We start from the raw sequence: 15,533 nt of genomic DNA on the forward strand, positions 1-15,533 counted from the left end.
CCTGCTGCTGTGAGACTTGGCAGCTACAGGCTCACTGGGCATCCTTCCCTGGAGAACTGCCCGAGGCTGGCAGAACCACCTGGCTCCAAAATGCCTGGAGGCCCAGCTTCCTCCACTCACCCTCAGCTGACCCGATGGGTCCTCCGCTGTGCCCCTTCCTCAAGGCAGGACTTGCTGTGGGACAATTCATCCCTCACATCCTTGCTCGGTTCCTTCCACTCTCCTATCCAGCTTTGCCCACTCCCGTCTCCTCAATAACACACAAGCACCAAATCCCTGCCTTAGGATCTGCTTCCAGGAGACCACCTAAGCCAAGTGGTCATTTGGCTTAGTCAACCTCCAAGACTGGCATTTATATGGCTGTAACACGTAGAACGGTACATTTAAAAGGGTGAACTTTATTGCTTTTCAATTATACCTCAATAAACCTGCCCTTAGAAACAAGATGAACTTCATGGAAAAATAGTTACTGCTATTTTGGAGAAAATATCCAAACATGTTAACCAATGAAAAACCTCAGAAAAGCAAAAAGGGAGGCAGGGAAAAGCTATCCTGCATTTAAAATATTCTCCTGGCCCACCGGCTTGCAGCTGCCACAGGTGGAGACAAGGCAAGGGGTGGGTCTTTCCAGGGTGTCCCAGGTGCTGACTGAGCAGCCAGTATGTGATACAATCTCCTTCTCGAGAGAAAAGGAGGAAGCACAAGACAGGGAAGGGAAGCGCAGCTCCAGGAAAGGGGTGGGCCGAGGGTCTATGGTCTCTGCTGTGCCATTCAAACGCGTGTCGCAGGGACCTCTGAGGGCTGTGCTCTCATCTGCCTGGCTGCCCTGTGCTCACAGGGCCAGCATGTGATTATTTGGGATCTGGTGTGGGTTTTCTCTTGGTTGTTTTATTTTTCACTTACCAGCTGCGTGTTAATAGAAAGTCCCCTGACTGAAGGATTTGCCCGGGATTTCTGTAATAAAAATAGAAGGATTTGTCACAAACGCTGGAAGGACCCTCTGCAAAAGTGGTATTTTTCACGTGATCATGAGCCCCAGAACATATTGTCATCCCGGGCTGCAAGCCTGGCCTCCTCACTGAGTGGCAGTGACAGATGTCCCCTGTTAATGTCCAGTGATTAAATGTCACTGCAGAGGCCCCTCCTCACCCACACAACCTGTTCCTTTCTTTCTGCAGCCACTGTGTCACGCTTGTCACAAAATCCACATTTTCTGCACATTGTTGGCCTTCTCCAGCGGTGAGCCCTTGTGCCAACCCTGCCCTGCTCCCTCCTCGGCCCATCCCCGAGGACACTGGGGGACAAATAGTACCATCACTGCTAAGTGATAATAAAGGCTGGCAGGAACACATCCTCAGCTTGGGGCGGCTACAAGGAAGGAAAGAAATAAAGAAAAAAGCTCATGAAGTTGCTGGAGTCATAGTCTCCTCCTGGGAATTCAGCCCAAGAAAACAATTTATCAGAAATAAAAAGCTCTATTTAGATGGAGATTTATTGAAGCACTTGCTATCATAACAAAACACTGAGAACAACTTGAAAATCCTTTTACAGGTAAATAAATGATGATAAATTCTCTTGATTGGTTACGGCAGGACCCTTAATAATTATGGGGCACTGGTTAAACGTGGCAAATTGAGCAGCAGTTTTTGTTTTCATTGCTTCCCCAAGTACTACCAAAATAAAAGCAAAAGGGAAAAGTATACAAATTCACAGAGACAAAGAAAACGGGAGGGGAGAAACAGGCAAAGGAAACAGTAGACAAGGAAGGTCAACAAAGATGGAAAGAGCGTGAACAGAAAAGGCCCAAGTTCCTGAGGAGGGGACACCACTAAAATGTGGGTCATCGTGTGCCACAGAAACCCAGAAAGGCTCAGGAATTGGACTCCCCAAGTACCAGGGAAAGCAGGATGAGGCTGGAGCTAAGAGGGAAAGTCTGCAGGGGAAACAAGCAGATGCCTAGAAGACACTGCCAGGGCTCCAGTGGCCCCAGAACCATCCTCCCCCAGCCATCGGGAAGTGGGAGTGTCTTCTCTGGAGAAATGACTTAGATACATTTCCAAGGTGGAGACATCCAGCAGTGGGGGCAGGACTAAGGCACCAGACAGAAAGGAGTGATTATGACAGAAAAATGTGAGATCACTCAGGCCTAGGTCACTAGCCTGGTGCCTAATGACCTGCAGGAAAACCCACAGGTCAGCAAGTGCCCCCACCACACTCACGTGCACATCCTCACATGCACTCATACAGACTCTCATGCACACATACACTCTCACGCACACATATTCACATGCACACACACTCTCACATGCACACACACACTCTCACATGCACACACAGTCACATGCACACACAGACTCTCACATGCACACACAGACTCTCACATGCACACACAGTCACATGCACACACAGACTCTCACATGCACACACACACATGCACACACACTCTCACATGCACACACAGACTCTCACATGCATACACACACTCTCACATGCACACACACTCTCACGTGCACACACAGACTCTCATGCACACACACTCTCACGTGCACACACACTCTCGTGCACACACAGACTCACATGCACACACAGTCACATGTGCACACACACTCTCACATGCACACACTCTCACATGCACACACTGTCACGTGCACACACAGACTCACACACACTCTCACGTGCACAGACTCTCACGCACACAGACTCTCACACACTCTCACGTGCACACACAGACTCTCACATGCACACACACAGTCACATGCACACACAGACTCTCACGTGCACACACACAGTCACATGCACACACACACAGAACTTCCACTTGCTTTTTGTTTACTCATTCTTAAATATGAAAATGTAGCCGAGGAAAGCCTGTAATGTTGGACACAAAGACTAAAACAAATAAACAAAAAATAGGAGACCCAGTGGAAATAGAGACAAAGCATAGAAGAGAAGAAAGCTTTAAAAAGAACTGCAATTAATATCCTAGAAGAGATGAGAGGGCTTGTCTCTATGAAAATAATAGAAATCAGAACTGATCTTTTTTAAAAAGTAACAGAAAGTAAGAATAACCAAACAACCTCTTGGAAATTAAAAGTGTAATAGCCAAAACAAAAATTCAGTGGCAAGAGTTTAAGATAAAGTTGAAGACATCTCTCAGAAAGTGGTGGGGAGAGGCAAGGAGATGAACAATAAGAGAAAAAAGGTAAGAAAGTTAAAGATCACTTCAGAGATATACCTCTGAGAATCACCCTGAAGTGATTCTGTAAGTCTTGGAGAGATGTCTTCAGGTCTTTCACATATGGCTGATCAGAGTTCTAGAAAGTACAGGAAACATGGAGGGAATTTTCAAACGAAGCACAAAAGAAAATGTCCCACAAGAGGAGAACTCGTCCCTCTATCCAAAGGCCCACCAGACACCCAGAAACACAAATGACTGCAGGCCAACATCAAGGAACATCATCAGGAAATTACAGAACACTGGGAACAAAGAAGAGATCCTAAAAGTTTCCAGAGAAAAACACAGGTCAAATACCATGAGTGAAGACTCTGAAAGGACTTCTCAACACAACAGCGGAAGCCATGGGAGCAGTGCTTCCACATCCTCAGGGGAGATTATTTTCCATCAAGAATTCTATCCCCAGCCAAACTGTCAATCCATTGTGGAGTGATGTGAAATGTGAAAATAGTGATAATTTTAGACCTATAAGGTCTCAAAAACATTATCCAAAATCATCCTCTTGGAGGAAGCTACTAGAAGGAGGATCCACCAAGATGAAGGCCACAAACCAAGAAGGAGGAAGACATGGGACCCAGGAAATAGGGGTCCCACAAGAGGGAAGCTGAGGGAGCTGCTGGGATGCTCAAGGGGATGTCCCAAGATGGTTCCTGCACAGAGCCTAGGCTGGAGAGGAGACTGGAGGGCTGCAGGAGATACGTTTGTAGGAAAAATAGATCAATGAATCACAAGATGATCTGATATACTTGGCAGCATTAAAAAATTATAATAGCAGGTGAGGGAGGAATTGGTATGAGATTCCTGGAATGCAAAGAAAATGAAAAAGAAGGCAATGATTAACTCTAGAGAAAAACAAAATTTTCTACAAGAAATGAAATGTAATTATGACATGGTATATAGTCATAATAATGTAAATATTACCAGTTTAACAAATATAAGGAGGATGTGAGAAAGAGAAGTAAGGAAAGATAGCAAAGTCCTCATACAGCATAATTCTAAAATGGCTAAATAAAGAAATGGCTATATAAAATATTATTCAGTAATAAGAATACACAGTCTAGAAACAGGTAAGAGGATTAAAAGTGATTGCCTCAAAAGTGGGAAGTAGCGAGATATCTTATCCCAGGATCCCCCCAAACAGACCCTGAGACAAGCATTTGGCACAAGTCATTTGTAAGATGATTCCAGGAAACACGGGTAGATGACAGGGGGCAGGGGTGGAATGGGGAAGGGAGGGAGCTAACAGAAGATGAGTCAATGATCAGGATGTCCCTGTGAGCAACTGGGAACTTCCAGGAGACAGTGTAGGGCATACCTGAGAACTGTCACAACTCACTTTCCTCACTAGCTCAGGGCTGCTCTGTGGGCACCAGCTCCTTGGAACTGTGTGCCTCCTCCATGCAGGGGCCAAGCCCACTCCATGGTTGGATAATACCCCCAAGCAGAGGTCTGCAGGTGCTCAAGGTAGGAAGTCATTGGTGTACATGGAATTGTCCACTGAGACTTCAGATAACCTCTGAAGCAAGAAAATAAAAAGAAAGTAGATAGCAATAGGGTACCAAAGGAGTTGCTACATGGACCAAGGTCCTTTTATACATTAAAAACTATCTGCTGTGTTTGAGTATTTAAACTACAATGAAAGCTCTCTAAAATGACCACTAGTCAACCAACAGACACTCTCTCCTCCCACCGTTCAATGCCTATCGCACAATGAATGTTCATGGCTACTGTCAAAAATGATGTCATACTTCCATTCCTACCAATCCAGTAGTATGCCTACCAATTGTCAGTAGAAATTCTTCCCAAACCTGTTTATGACAGTTGTAGTTGTTTGCATTATACAACTTAGTTAATAACATGTAAACCGATTAAATAGGAATAATATGTAAATCAATAAGACAGAAATGCAAAAATAGAGTTTATTTTACATTAGATGTTGAGGAAACATTTGTAAAAGATTAGGAGGGAAATGTAAAAATCTAGAAGAGCTATCTTGATTTCTGCTTCTGGCAGTATAGTAAACTCTCCATTCTCCGTCCTGGTCTGAGTGGGAAAAAAAAATAGTCTCTCCTGAAAATTGAAAATCAGATGTGGTGTTCTTACACTACCCTAACCATGAGGGTATCCTGACCAGACCCAAGAGATTGAAATAACACAATTGCAGTTAAATTAAATTAAAGAATTTCTAGATTGGTAGCATTCTCTGGCACCCAGCTTTGGAAAACACCAATCTTCTACAGAGAAAAACATTCTCAATCCAATCTCCTAAGAATTTCCACAGATCAAACTAAGCTAAGTGGGAACTCAAAATAAAAATTTATCAGTCAGTGGAGAAAATAAACATAGGATTTAGATTCCTTCCCCACAAGACTTCAAATATTGCAATTATTAAATACAGTATATAAAATTGGTATGAAAAGTTTGAAGTTATAAACCATGAAGTTAAAAAATCAGCAAGACTGAAAATACCACCAAAATTGAACAATCAAGAAATGTTTTGTTGATTTATTTATTTTTTATAGAGACAGGGTCTCGCTATGTTACCCAGGTGGTCTTGAACTCCTAGACTCAAGCAATCCTCCTGCCTCAGCCTCTCAAGGTGCTGGGACTATGGGCATGAGCCACCATTCCCAGCCCAATCAAGATTTTTTTTAAGTAACAGTCATGGTTTAAAAATAGAACTCTTGGGCAAAACAAAATAATCACGAAAGTAAAAATCTCATTGTCTAGGTCAACGGCAGCTAAAGATGGAAATCATGAGCAAGAAGACAGAGCTGAAGAAGATGCTCAGACTGCAGCACAGGAGAGCAGTGAGGTGGAAAATATAAGAAGGAGATAACAAGGAAGACTGAAGAAGATCTAACTTGCGTCTAATCAGAGCTCCTAATGGAGATAATAGAGCACACAGAGAAAATGTTTGCTCTGATAATGCTAAGCATTTTTCAGAATTAAGGAAAGGCTTGAATCCCACAGATCAAAAAGTGTAATATTTACCCAGCAGGCTTATAAAAAGACAAAGAAAATATCTTAAACAGCAAGTAGAGACAAAACACAATTACCTACAAAGAAACAAGAGCTAGACTTCTCTAGAGCAACGATGAAAGCCTGAAGACAGTGGAGTAATATCTTCAAAAGCTGAGAAAAAATAACTATCAGCTTAGAATTCTATACAACTGCTATAATATTTCAAGAGTGAGGGCTAGTTTGCAGACGATATATATATGTGTGTGTATATATATGTGTGTATATATACACACACACTCACACACACACATCCTAAAAGTTTTACACAGAATATTACAAGAAATAATAAACGATTTTGGCAGAGTAGCGTGATACAAAATCAGCACACACAAGAAATTAGCTGATGAGCACAGTGGCTCATGCCTGTAATCCCAGCATTTTGGAAGGCCGGGGCAGGTGGAACTTTTGAGCTCAGGAGATCAAGACCTGCATGGGCAACATGGCGAAACCCCACTTCTACCAAAAGAAATACAAAAATTTGCTAGGCCTGGTGGCATGCATCTATAGTCCTAGCTACTTGGGAGGATCACTTGAGCCCAGGAGGTAGAGGCTGCAGTGAGCCATTGCCCTCCAACCTGGGCAACAGTGTGAGACCCGGCCTCGAAAAAAATTAGCTGCATTTCTGTTAACTAAAAATGAACACTCTGAAAAGGAAATTAAGAAACAAATCCATTTAAAATAACATCTAACGTCAAAAAGAATAAAATACTTGGAATTAACTTTAGGAAGCTAAGAATTTTACACTAAAAACTACAAAGTATTGCTGAAAGAAAGAAGACATTAATAAATAGAAAGACACCCAGTGTTTATGGCTTGAAAGACTTAATATTGTCAGGATTTCCATACTACCCAAAGTGATTGACAAATTAAATGCAATCCCTATCAAAATTCCAATGACATTTATGGCAGAAATTTTAAAAATTCATCCTAAAATTTATAATGGAATCTCAAGGGACCTGGAATAGCCAAGACAATCTTGAAAAAGAATAAAGTTGGAGGCCACATCCCAATTTCAAACTTACTGCAAAGCTACACTAATCAAAACAATGTGAAACTGGTGTAAAGACAGACATAGAAACCAATGTAATAGAATAGAGAATCCAGAAATAATTTCTTGTACACATGGTGGAATGATTTTTGACAAGTGTGCCAAGAACATTCAATGGGGAAAAGACAAACTTTTCAACAAATGGTGTTGAGAAAACTGAATATCCACAAGCAAAAGATATGCAACATTACCTTACACCATATGTAAAAATTAACTTGAAATGGATCAAAGATCTACATATAAGACCTAAAACATAAAACTCTTAGAAGAAGATGAAGAGAAAGCCTTCATGACATTGGATTTAGCAACAATTTATTGGATATGACATCAAAAGCACAGGGAAAAGAAAAATAGGGAGATTGGATTACATCAAACTGTAAAAATTTTATCCCCGAAGGACTCTGTCTAAACAGAGTGAAAAGATAACCCATTGAATGGGAGAAAATATTTCTAAATTACATATCTGATAAGGGGTTAATGTCAAGATTATATTTTTTAAAACTCCTATATCTCAGCAACAACAACAACAAATGCAAACCAGTTCAAAAGTGACAAAGGACTTGAACAGACATTTCTCCAAAGAGATATACAAATGGTCCATAAGCATCTGAAAAGATGCCAAAAATCACTAATCATTAAGGAAATGCAAATCAAAATTACAATGAAATAGCATTTAATACCCATTTTAAAAATGACCCAAAAAACAGAAAATAACAAGGGTCATGAGGATGCGGAGAAACTGGAACACTTGCATGCTGCTGGTGGGAATGTAAAATGGTGCAGTCACTATGGAAACCAGTGTGATGGCTCCTCAAAAACCTTTTACCATGGTGACTGTGCATTGAGGAAAAAGAGATCTTCAGGCCTTCAGAGACCAACAGACACTGACTCTGAGGTAACACTAATTCCAGGAGACCAAAACATCACTGTGACCCACAACTCAGAGGTCAGGTGATCAATGGAGCTTTAGCTCAGATTCATCCCACAGTGGGCTCAGTGGGTCCACGAACACATCCTGGGGTTATTTCCCAGTCATGGAACAGACCATTGGAATAGACATACTCAGCACCTGGGTAGAATTCCCACATTGGCTCCCTGACCTGTGGAGCAGAGCTACTATGATGAGAAAGGCCAAGTGGAAGCCACTAGGACTGCCTCTGCCTAAAAAAATAGTAAACTAAAAGCAATGCCGCATTCCTGGAGGGATAGCAGAGATTAGTGCCACCATCAAAAGATAGTTGGGGGCTGGGCAAGGTGGTTCACACCTGTAATCCCAGCACTTTGGGAGACTGAAGCAAAAGGATTGCTTGAGGCCAGTTCAAGACCAGCCTAGGCAAAAGAGTGAGACCCCATTTCAACAAAAAATTAAAAAATTAGCCAGGCAGTGTGGCATTTGCCTGTGGGCCCCGCTACTCGGGAGGCTGAAGTGGGCAGATCCCTTGAGCCCAGCAGTTCAAGGCTGCAGTGAGCTATGATGGCACCACTACACTCCAGCCTGGGTGACAAAAAAATGAGACCTTGTCTCTTAAAAAAAAAAAAAAAAAAGTAGGATGGGGTGAAAGATGCAGGGGTGATGATTCCCACCATATCCCACAACCCCATTCAACTCACCTATTTGACATGCACTAAAAACAAATAAATATTGGAAAATGACAGTGGCTTATCATAAGATTAACCAGGTGGTGACTGCAATTGCAGCTGTTGGACCAGATGTGGTTTCATTGCTTGAGCAAATCAACACATCTCCTGGTACCTGGTACGCAGCCATTGATCTAGCAAATGTTTTTTCTCCCTCTCTGTTAATAAAGCCCACCAGAAGCAGTTTGCTTTTAAGTGGGAAGGCCAGCAGTACACCTGCACTGTCCTGCCTCAGGGTATATCAGTGCTCCAGCCCCCTGCTACACTTTATTTCACAAGTGAACTGAAGGATCTTGATTGCCTTCCCCTGCCAGAAGATGCCACACTGGTCTGTTACATGGATGGCATGCTGATTGGTCCTTAAGAGCAAGAAGGAGCAACTACTCCAGACTTATTTCTAAGACTCTGTCAGAGGGTGGGAAATAAAGCCAACAAAAATTCAGGAGCCTTCTACCTTAGTGAAATTTCTGTGGCCCTAGTGGCCTTTCTAAAGTGAAGGATGCATTGTTTCTTCTGGCCCCTCCTGTAACAACAACAAAAAAAAAGCACAATGCTTCGTGGGTCTCTTTGGATTTAGGGGGTAACATATTCCTGACTTGGGCGGCTACTCCAGCCCAGGTACCAAGCAACTAAAAGAGCTGCTAGTTTTGAGTGGGGCCCAGAACAAGACAAGGCTCTGAAACAGGTCCCAGCTGCTGCGCAAGTTGCTCTGCCAGGTGGGCCATGCAACCCAGCAGATCCGATGCTGCTGGAGGTATCAGTGGCAGATGGGGATGCTGTGTGGAGCCTTTGGCAAGCCCCTCTATGTGAATCACAGGGAAGGCCCTTGGGATTTTGGAGTGAAGTCCTGCCATCTTCCTCAGATGACTACTCTCACTTTGAGGAGCAGCTCTTGGCCTGCCACTGGGCCTTAGTACAGGCTGAACACTTAATTAACCATGGGCCACCAAGTCACCATGTGCCCTGAGCTGCCTATCATGAGCTGGGTGTTATCTGACCCAGAAAGCCATAAACTTGGGCATGCACAGCTGTACTCCATCACAAATGGAAGTGGTCTATACAAGATCAGGCCTCAGCAGGCTCTGAAGACATAAGTAAGTTACATGAAGAAGTGGACCAGATGCCCAAGGTTCCCACTCCTGTTATGCTGCCTTCCCTCTTCCAGACACACTAATGGCCTCATGGGGAATTCCCTGCAATCAAGTGACAGAGAAAGAGAAAACTCTGGCCTGGTTTACAGACGGCTCTGCATGATAGGCAGGCACCACCTGAAACTGGAGGCTGCAGCACCACAGCCCCTTTCGGGGACATCCCTGAAGGACAGTGGTGAAGAGAAATCCTCCCTGTGGGCAGAACTCCAGACAGTGCACGTGGTTGTGCACTCTGCTTGGAAGGAGAAATGGCCAGATGTGTGATTATATACATATTCATGGGCTGTAGCTAATGGCTTGACTGATGGTCAGGGACTTGGAAGTAGCCTAATTGGAAAATTAGTGACAAGGAAATTGGGGAAGAGGCATGTGGATAGACCTCTGAATCAGCAGAAAGCATGAAGATAGTTGTATTCCATATGAATGCTCATCAAAGGATGACCTCAGCACAGGAGGAAGTTAATAATCAACTGGATAGGATGACCCTGTCTGTGGATGCCAGTCAGCCTCTTTCCCAGCACCCCCTGCCATCGCCAATGGATTCATGAACAAGGTGGCCATGGTGGCAGGGATGGAGCTTACACATGGGCTCAGCAACATGGACTTCCACTCACCAAGGCCAAGCTGGCTACAGCCACTGCTGAGTGCCCAATCTGCCAGCAGCAGAGACTGACACTGAGCCCCCAATATGATACCATGCCCTGGGGTGATCAGCCAGCTACCTGTGGCAGGTTGATTACGGTGAACAGCTTCCATCATGGAAGGGGCAGGGCAGTGCTTTGATCTTATTGGAATAGACACTTACTCTGAATGTGGATTTATCTACCCTAAATGTAATGTTTCTGCCCAAACTATCATCAGTACTATGGAATGCCTCATCCATCACCATGGTAGTCCACACAGCATTGCTTCTGATCAAGGGACTCATTTCACAGCAATGAAGTGTGGCAAGGGTCCATGCTCATGGAATTTACTAGTCTCATCATGTTCCCTACCATCCTGAAGAGCTGACTTGAGAGAATGGTGCAATGGCCTTTTAAAGACTCAGTTACAATACCAGCTAGGTGGCAATACCTTGCAGGGCTAGGGCAAGGTTCTCCATGAGGCTGTATATGTTTTGAATCAGCATTCAATATATAGTGCTGTTTCTCCCATAACCAGGATTCCCAGGTCCAGGAATCTAGGGGTAGAAATGGGAGTGGCACCACTCACTATTATCCCCAATAACCCATTAGCAACATTTTTGTTTCCTGTTCCAGCAACTTATGCTCCGCTGGCCTAGAAGTCCTAGTTTCAGAGAGAGGACTGCTTCCACCAGGAGACACAGTGATGATTCCATTGTACTGGAAGTTAAGATTGCAACCCTGCCACCTGGGGCTCCTCATGCCTCTAAATCAACAAGCAAAGAAGGGAGTTACTCTGCTGATTGATCCAGACCACCAAGGATAAATTAGACTGCTACTTCACAATGGAGTCAAGGAAGAGAATGTCTGGAATACATGCGATCCCTTAGGAAATCTCTTAGTGTTACCGTGTTCTGTGATCAAAGTCATTGGAAAACTACAACAACCCAAGCCAGGCAGGACTACTAATGGCCCAGACCCTCAGAAATAAAGGTTTCAGTCACTCCACCAGATAAAGCGTCACCAGCTGAGATACTTGCTGAGGGCAAAGGGAATACAGAATGGGTAGTGAAAGCAGTTAGCTATGAATACCAGCTATAACCACATGACAGTTACAGAAATAAGGGCTGTAATTGTTGTATTTCTCCCTCATTGTATGTTATGAACAGATTTGTGTGTGTGTGTATACGTGTGTGTGAAGCAAATGTCTGTTTTATTACCCTTCTTATTCCCTTATCATGTAAACAAGCTGTATTGATTTTATATCATAGTGTTTAAGTATTGTTAACTTTTTATCTTAGATTGGGCTACATAACAAATTATAGCTGAGTGACTTAAATAACATTTTATAAACCATCGGCTGAGTGACTTAAGAAACATTTATTCCTCACAGTTCTGGAGGCTAAGTCCAAGATCCAGGCACCAGCAGATCTGGCATCCGGTGAGGGCCTGCTTCCTGGTTTGCAGCTGACCATCTTCACATTGTATCCTCCCTGGCTGAGAGCAGAGAGGAAGTGAGTTGTCTCATGTCTGTTCTTGTAGGGCACTAATCACATTCACAAGGGCTCCACCCTCATGATCTAATCACCTCCTAATTCCATCACATTGGAGGTTAGGACTTCAACCTATAGATTTTGGGGGGACACATTCAGTCCATAACAACATCAAGTATTTAAGTTACAGAATATCAAGAAATCCTGCCTTGATCTTTCCGTGACCAGCCCCACTCTGAAGTGCTCAGTCAACGTTAGCATACAAAAAGACATCACCTTGGAGATTCCAAGGATTTTAGGAGTTGTATGCCAGGAAATAGGACAAAGACCAAATATATATATATTTCACAATATCACATGTACACTTATAATAAATTTTATGGTATTTGGATTATACCTCAATTAAGCTGTTTTTTCTTTTAAAGGCCAAAACATGTTTGGATGTAACCCAAAACGTCAGGACTTCAGGTGCCTCCTGACCCTGACCACAGTTGGCACCTTTTCTTCCTCCTGCATTGTGTCCTGCGCTCTGTGTTGAAACTGGGTTCCCATTAATTATTAATTTTTCTCCAGAGAATACTTGTTAAAGAAGAATTAATGCTATTGTTTTAGAGCAAATGCTGCCCAAATACTGTCTTTAGTAGAATTGTAATCAGCTTTACCCACTTTCCATCTAATCTGATTGAATCAGATTTTCTACAAAATCTTTTTTTTATTTTGTTGCTATTAAAAGGTCACCTATTTGATCTGCCTCAAACTCTAAGTTCTTGGGATTCATTTATAATTACAAGTTCACAGATGACCTAACCAGGGATTGAATTACAATACTTTTAATTAAAATAGAAAAAAGGGAGGGGAGAGAGGTGGACATTCGCCATAGTGGAATTTGGGGGAATGCTGGGTGCTGCTTGGCTGAATCTATTTTAGCCTGTCTTCTCTAGCCCCTGGTTAGAAGTCTGTTCACCATAATGCCTTCTGACCCTCTGCACTTACTCCATCATAATTATCCTTTAATACTCTTATAAATGAACTTTTAGCTTATCTTCCATTAATTCTCCAGAACAAGCAAAGCCATCTAAATAAAGTGTTTAACCCTTTCCTGGCCTTCCCTTTCTCAGGGATCTGTGGAAAGTTGCTAGGAAGGGAACTTCATTACCCTCCTGTGTAGAAGTGAACTTGAATCAGTCACCTGTCTCTTCTCCCGACCACACGTGAGGCTCACAAGTTGCATGTGGAGTGAAGTGGGTACCCCAAGGCCTCTTGGCATCAGGCATGGGAAGAACACAGCTGCCCCAAGGATGAGAAACACCCAGGGCACCGCAGGAGTCCAGGTGCTTGGCGTGGAGCACTCGTGGCCTTTGCGGCATTGTGTGGTCCCCAGGATGCACTGGCCAGGAATGGTGGTCCACAGAGGACTGGGGCCTGCTCTCGTCCTCATACTGTGTGGGGAAGTTCCACCTTGGGAGCCAAGCAGCTCAGTGGGGGCAGGACAAGAGCTCCAGGCCAGGCCGATGTGAGGGTCCAATCTCCACCCTGCCACTTCGTGGCTGTGTCCTTGGGCAACTAACTTGGCCCCCTCAGTCAGTTTCCTTGTCTGTAAAATGGAAATGGACTTAGTGCATATTCCACAGGGGTGCGGTGAGACCTAAAGGAACAAAGGCAGCTAGAGCTCAGTACAAGACCAGTAAAATCCCCTGCATGGTGCTATCGGGCCGAGCCTTGCCTGCCCCACTCACCTGCACGCCCTGGTGGTGCTTCCTGCAAACGCCTGTACATGGGATTTTTGGCCTGAGAGCCCACAAGCTCACGTGGCAGCTAGGAGTGCCAGAGAGTGAATGCCTGGCCCTCAGGTGCACATCCCTCATCCCTCAGGTGGACGCCCCTCAGAGGGACACCCTTCAGGTGGGACTCCCCTCAGGTGGATGCCCCTCAGGTGGATGCCCCTGAGGTAGATGCCCCTCAGGTGTGATTCCTCTCAGATGGACACCCCTCAGATGGACTCTTTTCAGGTGGGACTCCCCTCAGGTGTGTGCCCCTCAGGTGGATGCCCCTCATGTGGATTCCCTCAGGTGAATGCTCCTCAGGTGTGTGCCCCTCAGGTGGATTCCCCTCAGGTGGACGCCCCTCAGGTGGACTCCCCTCAGGTGGATTCCCCTCAGATGGATTCCCCTCAGGTGGATGCCCCTCAGGTGGATTCCCCTCAGGTGGATTCCCCTCAGGTGAATGCTCCTCAGGTGTGTGTCCCTCAGGTGGATTCCCCTCAGGTGGACTCCCATCAGGTGGACACCCCTCAGGTGGATTCCTCTCAGGTCTGTGCCCCTCAGGTGGATTCCCCTCAGGTGGAGTCCCCTCAGGTGGATTCCCCTCAGGTGGATGCTCCTCAGGTGTGTGCCCCTCAGGTGGATTCCCCTCAGGTGGACGCCCCTCAGGTAGACTCCCCTCAGGTGGATGCCCCTCAGGTGGATTCCCCTCAGGGGGATGCCCCTCAGGTGGACTCCCCTCAGGTGGATTCCCCTCAGGTGGATTCCCCTCAGGGGGATGCCCCTCAGGTGGATGCCCCTCAGGTGGATTCCCCTCAGGTGAATGCTCCTCAGGTGTGTGTCCCTCAGGTGGATTCCCCTCAGGTGGATGCCCCTCAGGTGGATTCCCCTCAGGTGGATTCCCCTCAGGGGGATGCCCCTCAGGTGGATTCCCCTCAGGTGTGTGCCCCTCAGGTGGATGCCCCTCAGGTGGATTCCCCTCAGGTGAATGCTCCTCAGGTGTGTGTCCCTCAGGTGGATGCCCCTCAGGTGTGTGCCCCTCAGGTGGATTCCCCTCAGGTGGATTCCCATCAGGTGGCTGTCCCTCAGGTGGACGCCCCTCAGGTGGACACTCATCAGGTGGACATCCCTCAGGTGAGATTCCCCTTAGGTGGATGCCCCTCACGTGGGATTCCCCTTGGGTTTTTGCTCAGTGTCCAGAGTCCCCAGAGCTCCCTGTTGGGATGAGGCCCTGGTCGCCTACCACAGTCACTTGCAGAATGATGCTGGTATTGGTTCCTCCTCCCCTGCCTGCCTCAGTTTCCAATCCCTTATTAGAGTTTCCTGCAGTCACCAAGAAATGATTAGCTATGTCCGTTTTGTCCCTACCCCATCCCCACTTAGCACCAAAGCTGGGCTGTGGTCAGCTGCCTCCACTCTGTTTTCCAGCTTCATGTTTGGGTTGCATCTCCCTTCCCGGCCACCAGTCAACCACCTCTGGTCAAACCATACCAACAGGTGAGCTGCCCTGCACATTGGGAAGACTGCAATGATCACCAACCATCTTATTCAGGTGGGCTTT

The sequence above is a fragment of the Pan troglodytes genome, chromosome 21 (genome assembly GCF_028858775.2).
Source record: "Pan troglodytes isolate AG18354 chromosome 21, NHGRI_mPanTro3-v2.0_pri, whole genome shotgun sequence".
NCBI lineage: Eukaryota > Metazoa > Chordata > Mammalia > Primates > Hominidae > Pan > Pan troglodytes.